The sequence below is a fragment of the Babylonia areolata genome, chromosome 19 (genome assembly GCF_041734735.1).
Source record: "Babylonia areolata isolate BAREFJ2019XMU chromosome 19, ASM4173473v1, whole genome shotgun sequence".
Taxonomy (NCBI): Eukaryota; Metazoa; Mollusca; class Gastropoda; order Neogastropoda; family Buccinidae; genus Babylonia; species Babylonia areolata.
The window spans coordinates 46185379-46204721 of record NC_134894.1 but is presented as its reverse complement, the minus strand read 5'-3'; the positions used below and the strand labels follow the sequence as shown (position 1 = coordinate 46204721).

General features: G+C 41.2%; 3 non-coding genes across 3 annotated transcripts; all 3 read right to left on the bottom strand.

The window, feature by feature from the left end:
* Nucleotides 1–11524: 11524 nt before the first annotated feature.
* On the bottom strand, nucleotides 11525–11607 carry Trnal-uaa (transfer RNA leucine (anticodon UAA)). The gene has a single exon. It is a non-coding gene; the product is annotated as a tRNA-Leu (tRNA).
* A 3228-nt stretch (nucleotides 11608–14835) lies between these two features.
* Trnal-uaa (transfer RNA leucine (anticodon UAA)) lies at nucleotides 14836–14918 on the bottom strand. Its single transcript has one exon. It is a non-coding gene; the product is annotated as a tRNA-Leu (tRNA).
* A 4245-nt stretch (nucleotides 14919–19163) lies between these two features.
* Trnal-uaa (transfer RNA leucine (anticodon UAA)) lies at nucleotides 19164–19246 on the bottom strand. The gene has a single exon. It is a non-coding gene; the product is annotated as a tRNA-Leu (tRNA).
* Between the last annotated feature and the right edge of the window lie 97 nt (nucleotides 19247–19343).

The window sequence follows — 19343 nt, the reverse complement described above, 5'->3', positions numbered from 1 at the left end:
CGTTGACATCAAACGTTTTGTACAAGGGAAGCACAATACAGTAGGCTCGTGCTTTTTAGCGTTTTGTGGAGTTTTACCTGTATTAACCCTTTTATACCTGTGCAAGATGGTGTGTGAGTGGTCCCAGTGTGTTGTGGTGTGCCTGCTGTTGCTGCTGCTGTCTGTGTGTGGCTGTTTTAGCCAAACAACCGGTGTCAACCATGACTGGCTTGCCGCGCCCACCCACTACAACATGGCGGACCTACTTCGACTTCGGTCGTCTGCGCTGTCCAAGATCCGACCTCGTCTCGATCTTACAAAGGAGCAAAAGCCCCGCAGACGAGGTCGGAAGGGAGGTGCCAGAGCCAGAAACAAGGTCAGAAAGTATAAACCCTATCTACCAACTGTGATCGAGGGCAATGTGCAATCACTCAGAAACAAAACAGACGAACTTTCGGCCAACATTTTATCCTGCTCCGATTTTAAAACGTGTAGTTAATGCGTTTTACAGAAACGTGGCTAAACAGTTTTATTGCTGATGAACAAGTGTCTTTAAATGGTTTTAGTTTATTCAGGGGGGATAGGACTGAAGATGCGGGGAAGAAGGGGAGAGGTGGGGTGTGTGTTTTTATCAACAAACAATGGTGTCATCCAAACAATATCACTGTCACACACAAAGAATGCTCACCTGTGTTAGAGTTCATGACCCTTGGAATCAGGCCATACGACTCGCCACGGGAATTTTCTCACGTGCAACTGACAGTTGTGTGTATTCACCCCAAAGCCAGTGCGAGTGAAGCAAAGAACGCAATTGCCAGCCACGTGCACGATCTTGAGGCAAAGGCACCTGACTCTTTGAAAATTTTAACCGGGGATTTTAATCACTGCTCTCTTAAAAAGACACTTCCAAAATTTTACCAGCATGTTACTGTCCCAACCCGCGAGAACAAGACAATTGATTTGTTTTATTCTAATGTACCGGATTCTTATTCTTCTGTACAGCTGCCACCCCTTGGACGTTCTGACCACAGCCTAACCCATCTGTTGCCATGTTACAGACCTTTAGTTAAACGTCAGCCGCCTGTGAAAGTGTCAGTGCGTGACTGGTCAGCTGACTGGTCAGCTGACTCCATTGACACCTTAAGAGGCTGTTTTGAGTGCACAGACTGGAATGTGTTTGTTGATGCCGCGGACCACTAGTGTATGTGAATTAGCAGATACAGTTACAGAATACATTAAGCTTTGTGAAGATTGTGTCGTTCCAGCTAGAGGTGTTAAAATTTTTGCCAATAACAAACCCTGGATTTCGAAACAGATCAAAGGTACTCTTAATGCTAAGAAAAGTGCTTTTAAGGGAGGGGTAAAAGAAGAGATTAGGGAAGCACAAAGACAGGTTAAGAAAGACTTGCAAGAGGGCAGAGAAAACTATAAGCGGAAGATAGAAAACAAATTACTCAGCAGCAACATGAAAGGGGTGTGGGAAGGGATGAAACTAATGAGTGGATACAAAGGTAGAAAAGGGGGGGGGGGGAGAGAAACGGTTTTATCATCATCAGAAGAAGAAGCAAACAAACTGAATGACTTTTTTGCTCGTTTTGATTGTCACGATTTTAGCACAGGAAGACAAGATTTAAGTGATATTTTAAATGTTAAGAAGGACGAATGCATTGTTGTGTCTGAAGAGGAAGTGATTTCACAATTAAAACGAGTGAAACCAAACAAAGAACCTGGTCCTGATATGATCCGATCAAATACACTGAAATACTGTGCAGCTGAGCTCTACCAGATTTTAACAATTATTTTTAATCAGTCTCTTAGTGAATGCAAAATACCATCTATCTGGAATACTTCCTGCATTATACCTGTACCCAAGAAAACACATGTTTCATGTATGAATGACCTCCGTCCTGTAGCACTGACATCTGCTGTGATGAAAGTCTTTGAAAGAGTGATACTTGTCTACTTGCAGGAGTCTGTCATACCATTTTTAGATCCCTTACAATTTGCATACAGGAGGAACAGGTATACGGATGATGCAATACTTTTTGTCTTGAACAAAATCTATGAACACCTAGACAAATCAAGCACCTGTATCCGTCTGATGTTCTTTGATTTTTCTAGTGCTTTTAATACAATTCAACTTCACATCTTAGCAAAAAGCTGATGCACATGGGACTCGCTTTTCCGACGATTTTATGGGTTTTAGACTATCTTACTAAAAGGCCTCAGTTTGTAAAATTAAATGATTTTATGTCTACTGTCTCTTTCACAAACACAGGTGCACCACAAGGAACAGTCCTCTCGCCTTTTCTTTTTACCTTGTATACGGCTGAATGCAGAAGTCTGACCAATTCGTGTCCCCTCGTTAAGTTTGCAGATGACTCCGCACTGACAGGACTTATTACTGATGACGATGACACTGACTACCGAAGAGAAATTGACAGGTTTTTTGAACTGGTGTGAAGAAAATTTCCTTGAGCTGAATGTTGGCAAAACGAAAGAGCTTGTAATCGACTTCAGAAAAAGGAAATCAAGTTTAAGTAAAATAATCACTAAAAATGAAGTGGTCGAACAAGTAGACTCATTCAAATATCTTGGTGTGATAATCGACAATAAGCTGTCTTGGAATGAAAACTCAACTGCACTCATTAAAAAGAGCAACAGTCGCATGTACTGTCTTAGAAAAATGAAATCTTTTTAATGTATGCAAGCAGATGCTCCAAATGTTTTACACATCTGTTATCTGCAGTGTTTTAACATATGGAGCTGTGTGCTGGGGGGGTGGGGGGGGGACTTGACCAAACATGACAAAGACAGGTTGGAAAAAGTCATTAGGAAAGCGGGTGGGGTGGTGGGTATAAGACAAGACACCTTTAGCGACATGCACAATAGAAAACTGACTGACAGACTAATAACAATTTTGACCGACGAAAGACACCCACTACATGACATTAATAGCAGAAGGTCAGACATAAGTGGTAGGTTTAGAGCTCCACGCGCAAGAACATCTCGATACATTAATTCATTTATTCCTACAGCCATTCGCGCACACAATCAAAACATCCAATACACTAACTCATGAGTGAACCCTCCCACCCCCCAAGCCCCCTCGCCACAGCAACACCTGAACTTCACCAGCAGACGAGTGCATGGGAGCAGACATTATGCGTGCATGTGGGACTGAGCGGGTGAGCACGGGCAAGCATTTCTGTGTGTGTGTGATCGGAAGTGATTTTTAAATATTTTCTTATTTTACTTGGATTTCATGTATCTTAATGTTAATGTACTAATTTTATTGGCGTGACATGTGTTATGTGCATGCATACGTTGTATGTGTGTGTGTGTGAGTGTGTGTGTGAATGAGTGTGTGTGAGTGTGTGTGTGTGTGTGTGTGTGTGTGTGTGTGTGCATTTTACTTATATATACGATTTATTCCCTTGATGTTTTTATTTATGTATTGTTGTACAATACCTTATGGTCTTAACGTGTGTGTGTGTGTGTGTGTGTGTGTGTGTGTGTGTGTGTGTGTGTGTGTGTGCATGTGTGTGTGTGTGTGTGCGTGTGCGTGCGTGCGCGCATGTCATTTTTAGTCAGCTATACCCTTTTTTGTCGGATGTTTTCATTTGTTAATATTGTTGTGCAATACCCTATTGTCTTAACATGAGTATGTGTGTGTGTGTGTGGGGGGGGGGGGGGGGGTTAGTATATCGTCAGCTATTGGGAATTCTTATTTGACTAGTTTTAATGTCTTCTTATGTTGCGCATGATGATTTTATGCCAGTGTTTACAACGAGCCTGTGATTGCACAACTTAATTTCCATGTGGATTAATAAAGTGTTTTTGATTTGATTTGATTTGATTTGATACACCTCAGTCCAGCTTTTTGGAAAATGACTTTTTGAAATAAAGCATTAAAACAATAACAACAACAAGGAAGCCCACATTATGATCACTCTTTTTTTTAAGAGTTCGAGACAGTCACACACACACACACACACACACACACACACACACACACACACACACACACAAACACACACACACACACACACACACACACACACACACACACACACACACACACACACACGGAGACATATTCGGAGAGACAGACAGACAGAAACACACACACACACACACACACACACACACACACACACGGAGACATATTCGGAGAGACAGACAGACAGAAACACACACACACACACACACACACACACACACACACACACACAGAGAGAGAGAGAGAGAGAGAGAGAGAGAGAGTCTACTCCTTTTCATCTAATCCATCACTTATAGAATGTGCCATCGAATACCAAACATCTGCTGCCTTCCATCAGAAGTCGAGAACCCTGATAGATATCATTTCTAAACGGCATGCACTTGATACGATCATGCAGCAGCAGTAAAAGCATGACACCCGACATGTCCTTGATCGCCGATCTACACAGAATGGTCCGTCCATATGTGCCGACTGCCTGGTTTAACTGATCTCCCCTTACACACCCACGTGTTCTTATTCTTGTAGCTTTTAGTCCAGCCGACCGCACAAGGCCATATCAGGACTGTCAAACCATAAAAATTCTCAACCGCGTCAACACTATACTGTCCCATCTACAAAAAAAAGATTAAAAAAAAAAGATACTAAAACAAACCCACAAAACACAAAACATAGTTTATGACACAGCATCCTAACCATTTAGCTTCTCATGACAAATAAGACTAGACCATTCTGAGGACGCCAGCCATTCCGCTTAATTCATCATCCCCAGATTACCGTGGCAAAAAATCGTAAAAAAGGGGAAAAAAAAACCAACAACATATTTCAAAGCCAAACAATTAAAAAATTCATTAAAAGGCCATATAGGCAAATAACACTGTAGAATGGGCAGCTAGTGCCCATCCCATGTGTTTACATCTCACTACCTAATCGCCAGAGCAAACATCACGGGTAGTACATCATAGACTGCGGAAAAGAGAAAAAAAAAAGTGTCAAAGCTTGCTTGAAAAAAAGAAAGGGGAATGGACTGGGAAGGCAGAAAAAGGAGACAACAGTGAATATAATATAGGCAGAAACAAAGAGAGTGACAGAAAAGAGGAAATTTCTAGAACATAATTTCCAGAAGGCGGAGATGCTATATATATTTATACTGAAAAAACCCCCGGCATCCCCACGGGGGACACACCCACGTGTTCCAGGTGGTATAACCCTCACCACAAGAATACCACTGTGGTGTGCGCACCACTCTGTAAAACAGGTCTGTACCGCTGACCATTGGAAAGAGCTGCAGTACACTGTAAAACAGGTCTGTACCGCTGACCATTGGAAAGAGCTGCAGTACACTGTAAAACAGGTCTGTACCGCTGACCATTGGAAAGAGCTGCAGTACACTGTAAAACAGGTCTGTACCGCTGACCATTGGAAAGAGCTGCAGTACACTGTAAAACAGGTCTGTACCGCTGACCATTGGAAAGAGCTGCAGTACACTGTAAAACAGGTCTGTACCGCTGACCATTGGAAAGAGCTGCAGTACACTGTAAAACAGGTCTGTACCGCTGACCATTGGAAAGAGCTGCAGTACACTGTAAAACAAAATTATAATGGCCGTTTGAAACGGATGCAGAATTAAACATTGTAAAACAAATCTATGCTGATCATACTTGTTATATTCACCTCTTGGGTGCCCCATGGCGGAAAATTTCCATGAAGTTTTGGATGGCAAGAAAGTTGCCCACCACGGATAAATCTGTGCTCGTCAGTAATAGCAGGAATTTCCCTTCCTCTTTCCAATACACACCAGTGGATATCAGAGCCTGTTTCAATTTATGCACCAAAAGAATGCAATGGCTTGCACATATGGGTAGAAATTCTAATTTCATGTCGTTACACTAAAAAAATCAAAAAAAATCAATTATTTATAAGGAGCAAAACATGGTAAGACTATGTATGGTCATTCCATGATGCCATTTGTAGTGGGTATACCCCTCTCAGAAATTCAGAAGACGCTTTCAAAGTGGCGGACGACGACTAGGTGGTGTGAAATGTTTGATTGTTGGGGGAAAGAGAGAGAGAGAGAGAGAGAGAGAGAGAGAGAGAGAGATTTTGTCACCCAGCACTTTGCAAAAGCTTTACAAAAAATTTTGACGATACGTTTAGTGACAGTTTCAGTTTCAGTAGCTCAAGGAGCAGTCACTGCGTTCGGACAAAACCATATACGCTACACCACATCTGCCAAGCAGATGCCTGACCAGCAGCATAACCCAACGTGCTTAGTCAGGCCTTGAGAAAAAAAAGGTGAATAAATAATAGATAAGCTTACATAAATAAATAATAAATATAATATAGAAAAAGGTAGTAGTAATAATAATAATAGTAAATAAATAAATAAGATAACAATGATGATAAATAAGCAAATAAATGTAAAACATGAAGACATACACCCACACATGCATAACAGATATGCACCAAACATGCAGTTTCACAGATATGAAAGCACAGTCAAATACATATAAACGTACATGAGCTCCAAGATGTTTTCAGAAGGTTCCTTTGACGAAAAGGAAAGGCGAGGGTGACGATTTACTGAGAGGGGGGACGGGAGGGGTGTTTGTTGAGTTTGATGATGCAAGGAGGGGTGTTTGTTGAGTTTGATGATGCAAGGAGGGGTGTTTGTTGAGTTTGATGATGCAAGGAGGGGTGTTTTTTGAGTTTGATGATGCAAGGAGGGGTGTTTGTTGAGTTTGATGATGCAAGGAGGGGTGTTTGTTGAGTTTGATGATGCAAGGAGGGGTGTTTGTTGAGTCTGATGATGCAAGGAGGGGTGTTTGTTGAGTTTGATGATGCAAGGAGGGGTGTTTGTTGAGTCTGATGATGCAAGGAGGGGTGTTTGTTGAGTTTGATGATGCAAGGAGGGGTGTTTGTTGAGTCTGATGATGCAAGGAGGGGTGTTTGTTGAGTTTGATGATGCAAGGAGGGGTGTTTGTTGAGTCTGATGATGCAAGGAGGGGTGTTTGTTGAGTTTGATGATGCAAGGAGGGGTGTTTGTTGAGTCTGATGATGCAAGGAGGGGTGTTTGTTGAGTTTGATGATGCAAGGAGGGGTGTTTGTTGAGTCTGATGATGCAAGGAGGGGTGTTTGTTGAGTTTGATGATGCAAGGAGGGGTGTTTGTTGAGTTTGATGATGCAAGAGAAGGAAAGAAATCGTGCTGCCGAGCACATGACCTTGCTGCTGAACCAGAAATGAACTCAATAGAAACTGTCCACTTTTTTTTTAAGGCCAGGGACGGGGGAGTGGGCAGTGATAAAAGGGCTGGAACAGTGCGGTGTGATCGTGTGAAACAGGAAACATCTGACCAGCATGGTTTCAGCAAAGCACGCATGCATCAAACAAGGGGGACTCAGCAGTTCTTTTCTTTCTTTTTTTTTTCTTCTTCTTTTTTTATGAACAGTACTCACGACTCGGCACTGTGTGCAAAATGGGTATCAATACATTGATGTTGTCTAAATGCGAGCATGAAGGAAGTGGGTTTAGTGGAATGGGCAATTGTGGCAGCTGAAGGCATGGCAGTGTGTGTGTGTGTGTGTGTGTGTGTGTGTGTGTGTGTAGTAAATGCGGGTAAGAGAGTGCATAATGACAGTGGAATTTATATAGAATACCAAAAGTTTGGATTATAACTCAGGACGGTAAGTGTATAGGAGGTGAAGGTCACACGCCTAACAGGCTGAGGGATTCTAGCTCTCCGTATTTTTGTTTATTGTGTTGGTTGTGTTTGGTGTTGTGTGGTTGGATTCTGCAGAGTGTTTCGTCATGGATCCCTTCGGACAATGGATGTGTGTGTGTGCCCCGATCTACATCAGACTTGCTGTGTTCTGGATTTATTTTTCCGCTTTCCTGTCAGTTTTGAACTGCGCCGGCCCGCCATTCATCTCTCCCTTCTACACGCCTGTACACGTGCAAAACGTAACGTTCAGTGGTCGTGGACAGGTGGGCAGCTTTTGTCAAGGTGAGCGCAACGTCCCTCCCTTTGTTCTGTACTCGCGCGCTGAACTGTTTGCGATCGAACCTGCACCTTTGACCCCTGACCTAGCTGTGCGCCTGCGAGGAACAGGTATATGCGCCTGCCTGCCGCGAAGACGAACTCGCCGAGCAGGAATGAGAAAACAAAAGCCCATCAAAACTGTCGTTTCCGTACGGACCCCCAACAGCATTACTGACAGTACCCCTATGTGTTACCTGTGTGTGTCGACAGATCCACTTCATGCGGCGCTGTTCGTGCTGCTTCCAACCTCAACACACGTGTTCCTGCTAACATTTTTACTTCCCGTGACATTGTCCCCTCTGATGACAGTATTCCTAACTGTAATGTATCCCCCGTGCCAGTGACAGCCTCTGCTCCGCTTCCTACTCCTGTCTCAACTCCCGGACTTTTTTCTTCCTTCCCATTGTCCTCCACAGCTCAGTCACCATCTTCTTCTTCCACAGTATGTCTGCCTGACTCACCTGCTTCCCCATTAGATTCCTCTCTCCTTACCTCTGATCTCTTTCATGCCTGTCTGTTCAATGTTCAATCTGTCTGCCCTAATCAAAAGACTGACTATATTTTCTGATTTTATTTTTGAAAAAAACTTTGATATCGTATTTCTTATCGAAACCTGGTTAAAGTCACAAGGTCACGAACCCAAACTTAAACAACTGACCCCCCATGGATACAAAACTATGTCACTTCCTCGATTGTCTCGTGGAGGTGGCATCGCCACCGTCTACAGAGATATCTTGGAGTCTTCCCTCTCCTCCCATAACCACGCCTTTCCACATGATACCTTCGAAATGCTAGAAGTCACTCTCAGTGTTCCCGGTCACTCAGTCATCTTCTGTTGTCTCTATCGTCGTCCTCCTAGTCGTAAAAATAACCCAACGTCTTCTCAGTTTCACGATGAGTTCCGAACACTACTTGATTACTACAACCTTCGTTCTGGCAAACTTATTATCCTCGGAGATTTCAATTTTCATTTCGACAACCAGACTTCCACTGATGTCAAACGCCTATGTCTATCTCTGTCCACTCATTCTCTCTCAGTTCGTTATCTGTCCACTGACGCAACATCTAGACTTGTCGTTTCTCTCATTCTCTCTCGCCTTGACTACTGTAACTCTCTATTGTCTGGCTTGCCTGCTTCATCCATTCAGTCCCTTCAGTGCATACAAAACTCTGCTACCCGACTCGTCCTCAGAAAGAAAAGATCTGAGCACATCACTCCTCTTTTGCAGCATCTTCACTGGCTCCCTGTCTCACACCGAATAAAGTACAAGATCAGCACTCTATGCTATAAATGTATTCACAAAACTGCCCCTTCCTATCTTGGCGGCTGCCTTCACCTCAACACTACATCTCGCTCACTACGATCGGCTTCGGATCCACTCTGTTTACGCATACCCAGATTCAAACACTCGACTGTTGGCCGCCGTTCTTTCTCTGTCTCTGGACCTTGCGATTGGAATGAACTTCCTCTTTAGCTTCAAGTCTCCACTCTCAGCTCTTTCAAGTCTGGCCTTAAAACCCACCTCTTCCCAAAATAGCCTCCCTTGCCTGCCCTTCCTTGTCTTTAGTTTCTACAGTTTCAGAGTTATGCATGCGTGTGAATGACTGGTGCGAAAGCGCTTTGATTTGTCTCTGCACAAGATTCAGCGCTATATAAATACCATTATTATTATTATTATTACTTAAGGTATGGAGACACTGACTTTTTTCTCCGTTTATCTTTGCTGCATTTACTGACGATATATATATATATATATATATATGTGTGTGTGTGTGTGTGTGTGTGTGTGTGTGTGTGTGTGTTATTGTTGTTGTTTAAACAAAAACAACAACAACATATATTCAAAGAATTCATTAAAAAAAATATTGATCTCATCAAAATGTATAGTTCACTCTGTTGCTAACCAGTTTGTTAAAACAAACTTAAAACTATCAGAAATTGGTAGTCTGTTCATTTTCCTTTCAGAAAATTGTAGGCTGTGCATAGACATACTTTCTTGCATTGTTATCGTTCTAGTTTGTTTTTTTTAAAATCAGATATTACCCTCTGCTTCCAAAAATCGCTTGGCAAATAGGCATCAAAAGCCAGAAGAATGCGTGATACTGAACGAGTTGGGGAAAAAAATCGACACTGAAAGACAAACGTATCTTAAAGCTTAGTCAAATTAGTTTATTTAATTCACAAATTAACAATGGATGGAGAAAAATGTAGCGATTCCATAACTTGATTTTTAAAAGATATATATATGTATATATATATCTTTTTAAAAAGATAAAAATGTTTATATATATGTTTTTCTTCCGAGTGATGCAATTTTCACAAGTGCCGACAGCTTAAAGAACTGGGTCAACCATGCCAGGGGAAATAAACGCCTGATCTCATCCTTTAATGAAGAATTTAAAGGTTATTTCCCATTGAACATTGAATGTAGTCATCGCAAATTGTGCCCCACAAGAATGTAAACCCCGAACACGTATGTCGTATTTTGTATTGTATTTATGTATTTCTCTTTTTTATCACAACAGATTTCTCTGTGTTAAATTCAATTGCAGTAGGTATGACTGCCATCGTGGCGAGGATAAAAAAGCAAACAAACAAACACTGAAAAACGAACAAACCAACCAACCGAATGAAGAAACAAAATCAGACCGATTGTCCGGGTGACGGAAGCAATACAGATAGAACGAGTTTTCAATGTGTGTTATCTTTTGTGCATGTGTGGGTGTATGTGTGAATGTGTTTCTTCATGTTTTACATTTATTTGCTTATTTATCATCATTGCTGTCTTTTATATTTATATATATATATATATATATATTATTATTATTATTATTATTATTACTACTACTACTACTACTACTACTACCTTTTTCTATATTATAATTATTATGTATTTATTTATTTATTTATTTATTTATTTATGTAAGCTTATCTATTATTTATTCCCCCCTTTTTTTTCTTCTTTTTTTTTTCTTTTTTTTCTCAAGGCCTGACTAAGCGCGTTCGGTTACGCTGCTGGTCAGGCATCTGCTTGGCAGATGTGGTGTAGCGTATATGGTTTTGTCCGAACGCAGTGACGCCTCCTTGAGCTACTGAAATTGAAACTTTCAATGTGTTGACATAATTCGGAAAAGGAGTGGACGCATTCAGTAAGTTGTGTGATTCGATTGCCAAGTGCCAGAAACAGTCGTGGGCATTCCAGCTGCCCCTCTTTACATATATATCCCATGTGCATGCAATAAAATTATTTGCAATGAGATACTTTTGCTATGAAACGTTGGGTTGCAATGTGTAAGCATCAGAACAATCTATTCCTTACAATGATTGTATTTGATAGCATACTGAAACTCGAAAATGTCATGTATCTTGGTCTGAGAAGCGCGTTGGGTTCATGCGCAGTTAAGGTAACCGTTCTCTCATGATGAATGTTGTGGCAAGTATGGATTCATCCGTCCGCTGTGATACCTCATTCAAATTGACTAGACGGGGCCGGGGAAAAAAATTTAGTACGGGTGGGGTTCGAACCCACGCGGATATAAATCCATTGGATCTTAAGTCCAACGCCTTAACCACTCGGCCACCGTACTAACTGCCAAAAGAGCTTACCTACTCCTGCCACACCTGTCTCAACTCCCGGACCTTTTTCTTCCTTCCCATTGTCCTCCACTGCTCAGTCACCATCTTCTTCTTCCACTGTCTGTCTGCCTGACTCACCTGCTTCACCATTAGATTCCTCTCTCCTTACCTCTGATCTCTTTCATGCCTGTCTGTTCAATGTTCAATCTGTCTGCCCTGATCAAAAGACTGACTATATTTCTGATTTTTTTTTTGAAAAAAACTTTGATATCGTCTTTCTTATCGAAACCTGGTTAAAGTCACAAGGTCACGAACCCAAACTTAAACAACTGACCCCCCCCCCCCCTCACCCCCCCCCTCCCGGATACAAAACTATGTCACTTCCTCGATTGTCTCGTGGAGGTGGCATCGCCACCGTCTACAGAGATATCTTGGAGTCTTCTCTCTCCTCCCATAACCACGCCTTTCCACATGATACCTTCGAAATGCTAGAAGTCACTCTCAGTGTTCCCGGTCACTCAGTCATCTTCTGTTGTCTCTATCGTCGTCCTCCTAGTCGTAAAAATAACCCAACGTCTTCTCAGTTTCACGATGAGTTCCGAACACTACTTGATTACTACAACCTTCGTTCTGGCAAACTTATTATCCTCGGAGATTTCAATTTTCATTTCGACAACCAGACTTCCACTGATGTCAAACGCCTATGTCTATCTCTGTCCACTCATTCTCTCTCTCAGTTCGTTATCTGTCCACTGACGCAACATCTAGACTTGTCGTTTCTCTCATTCTCTCTCGCCTTGACTACTGTAACTCTCTATTGTCTGGCTTGCCTGCTTCATCCATTCAGTCCCTTCAGCGCATACAAAACTCTGCTACCCGACTCGTCCTCAGAAAGAAAAGATCTGAGCACATCACTCCTCTTTTGCAACATCTCCACTGGCTCCCTGTCTCACACCGAATAAAGTACAAGATCAGCACTCTATGCTATAAATGTATTCACAAAACTGCCCCTTCCTATCTCGGCGGCTGCCTTCACCTCAACACTACATCTCGCTCACTACGATCGGCTTCGGATCCACTCTGTTTACGCATACCCAGATTCAAACACTCGACTGTTGGCCGCCGTTCTTTCTCTGTCTCTGGACCTTGCGATTGGAATGAACTTCCTCTTTAGCTTCAAGTCTCCACTCTCAGCTCTTTCAAGTCTGGCCTTAAAACCCACCTCTTCCCAAAATAGCCTCCCTTGCCTGCCCTTCCTTGTCTTTAGTTTCTACAGTTTCAGAGTTATGCATGCGTGTGAATGACTGGTGCGAAAGCGCTTTGATTTGTCTCTGCACAAGATTCAGCGCTATATAAATACCATTATTATTATTATTATTATTATTATTACTTAAGGTATGGAGACACTGACTTTTTTCTCCGTTTATCTTTGCTGCATTTACTGACGATATATATATATATATATATATATATATATATATATATAATATATATAGATAGATAGATAGATAGATATGTGTGTGTGTGTGTGTGTTATTGTTGTTGTTGTTTAAACAAAAACAACAACAACATATATTCAAAGAATTCATAAAAAAAATATTGATCTCATCAAAATGTATAGTTCACTCAGTTGCTAACCAGTTTGTTAAAACAAACTTAAAACTATCAGAAATTGGTAGTCTGTTCATTTTCCTTTCAGAAAATTGTAGGCTGTGCATAGACATACTTTCTTGCAGTTGTTATCGTTCTAGTTTGTTTTTTTTAAATCAGATATTACCCTCTGCTTCCAAAAATCGCTTGGCAAATAGGCATCAAAAGCCAGAAGAATGCGTGATACTGAACGAGTTGGGGAAAAAAATCGACACTGAAAGACAAACGTATCTTAAAGCTTAGTCAAATTAGTTTATTTAATTCACAAATTAACAATGGATGGAGAAAAATGTAGCGATTCCATAACTTGATTTTTAAAAGATATATATATATATATATATATATATATATCTTTTTAAAAAGATAAAAATGTTTATATATATGTTTTTCTTCCGAGTGATGCAATTTTCACAAGTGCCGACAGCTTAAAGAACTGGGTCAACCATGCCAGGGGAAATAAACGCCTGATCTCATCCTTTAATGAAGAATTTAAAGGTTATTTCCCATTGAACATTGAATGTAGTCATCGCAAATTGTGCCCCACAAGAATGTAAACCCCGAACACGTATGTCGTATTTTGTATTGTATTTATGTATTTCTCTTTTTTATCACAACAGATTTCTCTGTGTTAAATTCAATTGCAGTAGGTATGACTGCCATCGTGGCGAGGATAAAAAAGCAAACAAACAAACACTGAAAAACGAACAAACCAACCAACCGAATGAAGAAACAAAATCAGACCGATTGTCCGGGTGACGGAAGCAATACAGATAGAACGAGTTTTCAATGTGTGTTATCTTTTGTGCATGTGTGGGTGTATGTGTGAATGTGTGTCTTCATGTTTTACATTTATTTGCTTATTTATCATCATTGCTGTCTTATATATATATATATATATATATATATATATATATTATTATTATTATTATTATTATTACTACTACTACTACTACCTTTTTCTATATTATAATTATTATTTATTTATTTATTTATTTATGTAAGCTTATCTATTATTTATTCCCCCTTTTTTTTCTTCTTTTTTTTTCTTTTTTTTCTCAAGGCCTGACTAAGCGCGTTCGGTTACGCTGCTGGTCAGGCATCTGCTTGGCAGATGTGGTGTAGCGTATATGGTTTTGTCCGAACGCAGTGACGCCTCCTTGAGCTACTGAAATTGAAACTTTCAATGTGTTGACATAATTCGGAAAAGGAGTGGACGCATTCAGTAGGTTGTGTGATTCGATTGCCAAGTGCCAGAAACAGTCGTGGGCATTCCAGCTGCCCCTCTTTACATATATATCCCATGTGCATGCAATAAAATTATTTGCAATGAGATACTTTTGCTATGAAACGTTGGGTTGCAATGTGTAAGCATCAGAACAATCTATTCCTTACAATGATTGTATTTGATAGCATACTGAAACTCGAAAATGTCATGTATCTTGGTCTGAGAAGCGCGTTGGGTTCATGCGCAGTTAAGGTAACCGTTCTCTCATGATGAATGTTGTGCCAAGTATGGATTCATCCGTCCGCTGTGACACCTCATTCAAATTGACTATAGTTTGTAAAGACGGGGCCGGGGAAAAAAAATTTAGTACGGGTGGGGTTCGAACCCACGCGGATATAAATCCATTGGATCTTAAGTCCAACGCCTTAACCACTCGGCCACCGTACTAACTGCCAAAAGAGCTTACCTACTCCTGCCACACCTGTCTCAACTCCCGGACCTTTTTCTTCCTTCCCATTGTCCTCCACTGCTCAGTCACCATCTTCTTCTTCCACTGTCTGTCTGCCTGACTCACCTGCTTCACCATTAGATTCCTCTCTCCTTACCTCTGATCTCTTTCATGCCTGTCTGTTCAATGTTCAATCTGTCTGCCCTGATCAAAAGACTGACTATATTTCTGATTTTATTTTTGAAAAAAAACTTTGATATCGTCTTTCTTATCGAAACCTGGTTAAAGTCACAAGGTCACGAACCCAAACTTAAACAACTGACCCCCCCCCCCCACCCCCCACCCCCACCACCCCCCCCCCCCCTGGATACAAAACTATGTCACTTCCTCGATTGTCTCGTGGAGGTGGCATCGCCACCGTCTACAGAGATATCTTGGAGTCTTCCCTCTCCTCCCATAACCACGCCTTTCCACATGATACCTTCGAAATGCTAGAAGTCACTCTCAGTGTTCCCGGTCACTCAGTCATCTTCTGTTGTCTCTATCGTTCTCCTCCTAGTCGTAAAAATAACCCAACGTCTTCTCAGTTTCACGATGAGTTCCGAACACTACTTGATTACTACAACCTTCGTTCTGGCAAACTTATTGTCTTCGGAGATTTCAATTTTCATTTCGACAACCAGACTTCCACTGATGTCAAACGCCTATGTCTATCTCTGTCCAATCATTCTCTCTCTCAGTCCGTTACAGAACCAACACACAGATCTGGCCATACGTTGGACTGGCTCATCGCACGTGACTCTGATGCCATGGTTGCGTCAGTGACTGTAACTGACAAACTTTCTTCCGACCATTCTGCTGTTATATTCTTGCTTAATATTTCAAAACCTACCAGAACCAAAAAATCTGTTAGTCGTCGCAACCTGAAATCCATCAACATTAACACTTTTTCTTAAGCTGCAGAACGCCTTCCCAAAATTTCGTCCCGAACCGACGTATCCACACATTACAACACTGTCCTCTCTCAACTGCTGGATGAACATGCACCTCCCACTACCCGCATGCTCCCTGATAGACCTTCCTCCCCATGGTACACACAAGACATTCGACTTGCAAAACACAAACGTCGCCAACTGGAAAGACGATGGCGATCAACAAAACTGCAAGTCCACAATCAAATATTCCGAAAACAAATAAATAAAGTCAAACATATGATCTCATCAGCAAAGATAAACTTCTTTTCTGCTTAAGTTCTCGATGCCACATCCACCAAATCTCTTTACTCTGTCATGTCAAATCTTCTTGGAACTGCAAAAAAGACTCCTTTTCCTTCTGCCTACACTTTATCTGAACTCCCCAATGTCTTCTCCTCTTTCTTTTTCGACAAAGTCCAAAATATTCGTACCATCTTAGACCAAATGTCTTTCCAACCTGTTCATCCTGATCCTCAATTCAGCGGCACTCCTCTCCATTCCTTTAATCCATTGACTGAAACAGAAGTTCATGAAATCCTGAAAGAAATGACAATAAAATCCTGTGAGCTCGATCCTATACCAGCCTTGGTCTTTTCCCAGTGTGTCTCACATCTTCTCCCCACAATCATCAATATTGTCAACTCATCCCTTATCAATGGAACGTTTCCATCCACTTTCAAAACTGCAATCGTCCGGCCTCTTCTGAAGAAACCCAACCTTGACGCAAACATTTTGAAAAACTATCGACCAGTTTCTGCTCTTCCATTCATGTCCAAACTCCTCGAAAAATCTGTCCTCAAGCAGCTCAACAACCACCTTCGTTTCAACAATCTCATCCACCCATTTCAGTCTGCCTATCGCGCTGACCACAGCACCGAAACCACTCTCCTCCACATTCTGAACAATCTTCTGATAGCGTCCGACCCAGGAAAAATTTCCCTTCTCATTCTTCTCGACTTGTCAGCTGCCTTTGACACTATAGACCATTCAAACCTTCTTTCCCGTCTTCATTTTACATTTGGTATCAACGGCACTGTCCTAAACTGGTTCAAATCTTATCTCACTGATCGATTCCAGTCTGTCATTGTTGATCATTTCCAATCTGAACCCGTTAAAATCGAACATGGAGTCCCACAGGGATCTGTTTTAGGCCCAGTGCTCTTCACACTGTACACTGCTCCTCTCGCTGAAATTATCAACCGTCATAATATCAGTCATCATTCTTATGCTGATGACACTCAACTCCAGAAGAGTGATACCCCTGAAAAATTGTTGTCGCTCTTGCAAGAAACATCCAACTGCTTCCTGAACATTCAAAACTGGATGACTCGAAATAAGTTACAATTGAACGCGGACAAAACTGAAGCAATGATCATAGGAACTAAACAAAAGCTGTCTTCCGTCACAATTGACACAATCAAACTTGGCAGTACATCCATCCCTCTTTCCACGTCAGTCAGGAACCTCGGTGTTGTCCTTGACAGTACACTGACCATGCAATAATTTATCAGTCAGACATGTCAGTCCTGCTACTGTCCGGAAATATCTGTCCACTGACGCAACATCTAGACTTGTCGTTTCTCTCATTCTCTCTCGCCTTGACTACTGTAACTCTCTATTGTCTGGCTTGCCTGCTTCATCCATTCAGTCCCTTCAGCGCATACAAAACTCTGCTACCCGACTCGTCCTCAGAAAGAAAAGATCTGAGCACATCACTCCTCTTTTGCAACATCTCCACTGGCTCCCTGTCTCACACCGAATAAAGTACAAGATCAGCACTCTATGCTATAAATGTATTCACAAAACTGCCCCTTCCTATCGCTGTGGCTGCCTTCACCTCTACACTCCATCTCGCTCACTACGATCGGTTTCGGATCCACTCTGTTTACGCATACCCAGATTCAAACACTCGACTGTTGGCCGCCGTTCTTTCTCTGTCTCTGGACCTTGCGATTGGAATGAACTTCCTCTTTAGCTTCGTCAAGTCTCCACTCTCAGCTCTTTCAAGTCTGGCCTTAAAACCGACCTCTTCCCAAAATAGCCTCCCTTGCCTGCCCTTCCTTGTCTTTAGTTTCTACAGTTTTAGAGTTACGCATGCGTGTGAATGACTGGTGCGAAAGCGCTTTGATTTGTCTCTGCACAAGATTCAGCGCTATATAAATACCATTATTATTATTATTATTATTATTATTACTTAAGGTATAGAGACACTGACATTTTTCTCCGTTTATCTTTGCTGCATTTACTGACGATATATATATATATGTGTGTGTGTGGGTGTGTGTGTGTGGGTGTTGTTGTTGTTGTTGTTGTTTAAACAAAAACAGCAACAACAACATATATTCAAAGAATTCATAAAAATTTATTGATCTCATCAAAATGTATAGTTCACTCACCAGTTTGTTAAAACACACTTAAAACTATCAGAAATTGGTAGTCTGTTAATTTTCCTTTCAGAAAACTGTAGGCTGTGCATAGACATACTTTCTTGCAGTTGTTATCGTTCTAGATTTTTTTTTTTTTAATCAGATATTACCCTCTGCTTCCAAAAATCGCTTGGCAAATAGGCATCAAAAGCCAGAAGAATGCGTGATACTGAACGAGTTGGAAAAATAATCGACACTGAAAGACAAACGTATCTTAAAGCTTAGTCAAATTAGTTTATTTAATTCACAAATTAACAATGGATGGCGAAAAATGTAGCGATTCCACAACTTGGTTTTTAAAAGATATATATATATATATATATATATATATATGTTTTTCTTCCGAGTGATGCAATTTTCACCAGTCCTGACAGCTTAAAGAGCTGGGTCAACCATGCCAGGGGAGATAAACGTCTGATCTCATCCTTTAATGAAGAATTTAAAGGTTATTTCCCATGGAACATTGAATGTAGTCATCGCAAATTGTGCCTCAGAAGAATGTAACCCCCGAACACGTATGTCGTATTTTGTATTGTATTTATGTATTTCTCTTTTTTATCACAACAGATTTCTCTGTGTTAAATTCAATTGTAGTAGGTATGACTGCCATCGTGGCGGGGATAAAAAAAGCAAACAAACAAAGAAACACTCAGTGAAAAACGAACAAACCAACAACCGAATGAAGAAACAAAATTAGACCGATTGTCCGGGTGACGGAAGCAATACAAATAGATAGCCGTTCTCTCATGATGAATGTTGTGCCAAGTATGGATTCATCCGTCCGCTGTGATACCTCATTCAAATTGACTATAGTTTGTAAAGACGGGGCCGGGGAAAAAAATTTTAGTACGGGTGGGGTTCGAACCCACGCGGATATAAATCCATTGGATCTTAAGTCCAACGCCTTAACCACTCGGCCACCGTACTAACTGCCAACAGAGCTTACCAATAGAAATATATTCAATGGCAGGCTAATTCTTTCTCGTTACAGTCTACGAACAGGTGAAATATCATGACACAAAAG